Source organism: Rattus norvegicus, chromosome 6 (assembly GCF_021556685.1).
Source record: "Rattus norvegicus strain SHRSP/BbbUtx chromosome 6, alternate assembly SHRSP_T2T, whole genome shotgun sequence".
Classification (NCBI taxonomy): Eukaryota; Metazoa; Chordata; class Mammalia; order Rodentia; family Muridae; genus Rattus; species Rattus norvegicus.
Genome location: NC_141539.1, coordinates 10,855,280 through 10,857,201, shown reverse-complemented (window position 1 = coordinate 10,857,201; position 1,922 = coordinate 10,855,280).

The window sequence follows — 1,922 nt, the reverse complement described above, 5'->3', positions numbered from 1 at the left end:
CACCAGGCAGGTTTCTTGCAGGGGAAAAGTTGGTCCTACCTGTGGTTCCAAGGCTCAAGTTTGCTCGTGGGGTACTGCCTAAGTCCTCTCCGTGGCGTCAGCAACTGGGAAGATCTGCGCCGCTCTTTCCAGCAGCCTCCGTGCACCAGGGTTCCAGATGACGTTTGGTGTTTTCCTCTGGCGTCTGGATGTGCACAGAGTGCAGTCTCTTCTGGTTTCCCAGGCGTGTCTGCCTCTCTGAAGGTTTAGCTCTCCCTCCCACGGGATTTGGGTGCAGAGAACTGTTTATCCGATCTGTTTCCTTCAGGTTCCGGCGGTGTCTCAGGCGCAGGGGTCCTGCCGCCCCTGGGCCCTCCCCTACGGGAACCCAGAGGCCTTATACAGTTGCCTCTTGGGCCAGGGATGTGGGCAGGGGTGGGCAGTGTTGGTGGTCTCCTCCGCTCTGCAGCCTCAGGAGTGCCCACCTGATCAGGCGGTGAGGTCTCTCTCCCACGGGGTTTGGGAGCAGAGAGGTGCTGCGGGCCGGGATCCGCGGTTGAGTAATTTTTATTATTATTTTCTGGCAGTTCATTTTATTAGATATTAGAATGGCAATTCTAATTTCTTGGGTCCATTTGTAAAACCTTTTTCTAGACTTTTACTCCGATGTAATGCCTAATTTTGTTGCTGAGGTGTCTTTCTTGTGTATATCAGAATGGTGGATACTGTTTACATGTCCATTCTGCTAGCCTATGTGTTGTTATTGAGTAATTCAGTCCACTGATGTTGAGGGATATCAGTGACCAGTGATTGTTCATTCCTATTATTTTGTTGTTGGTAGTGTTAGTGTGTGTGTGTGTGTGTGTGTGTGTGTGTGTGTGTGTGTTTTCTCTTCCTTTGATTTTTTGGTGTTAAATTATTTATTTCTTGTATTTTCTTGGGCTTAGTTACCTTTCTTGTGTGGGAGTTTTACTTCTAATATCCTCCAATTGGCTGAATTAGTAAAAATATATTCTTTAAATTTGGTTTCGTCATGGAATATCATGTTCTCTCCATATATGGTGATTGAAAGATTTCCTGGGTAGTAGTATATGGGCTGGCATCTGTGGTCTCCTAGGGTCCAGAAAAACATCTATCCTGTTTGCTCTTAGAGTCTTAATTGAGAAGTCAAGTGAAATTCAGATAGATCTGTCTTTATATGTTACTTGGCCTTTTCCCATTACAGCTTTTAATATTCTTTCTTTGTTTTGTACATTTAATGTTTTTATTATTGTGTGGCAAGGCAATTTTTTTCTGTTCCAATGCATTTCGTTTTGTTTAAGCTTCTTGTATGTTTACAGGTTAGAGAAAATTTCTTCTATGATTTTATTGAAGATAATTTTTAGGCTTTTGAGTTGAGAATCTTCTCCTTCTAATCACAATACTCTTAGGTTTGGTCTTTTCATAGTGTCCAAAATTTCCTCAATGTTTTATGTCAGGAAATATTTAGATTTAGAATTTTCTGTGACTGAGGTATCAATTTCTTCTATCATATATTCTATGCCTGAGATTCTATCTTCCATCTCTTATATTTTGTTGGTGATGCTTGCATCTGTAGTTTCTGATCTCTTTCCTAGGCTTTCCATATCCAGAATTGCCTCAGTTTGTGGTCTCTTTTCTTCTGCTATTTCTACTTTTTTCAGTTCTTGAACAGGTTTTTCATTTTGGTCACCTGTTTGATTGTATTTTCCTGTATTTGACTAAGGGGTTTATTCATTTCCTCTTTAAAGATTTTCACGTTCATAAGATTAAACATAAGATCCTCTTCTTGTACTTCAACTGTGTTAGGATATCCAGGGCTTGCTGTAGTGTGATAACTGGGCTCTGGTGCTGTCTTCTTGCCTTGGCTCCTGTTGATTGTGTTTTTTATGCTGGCCTTTAGCCATATGATTGCCCTGGTGCTG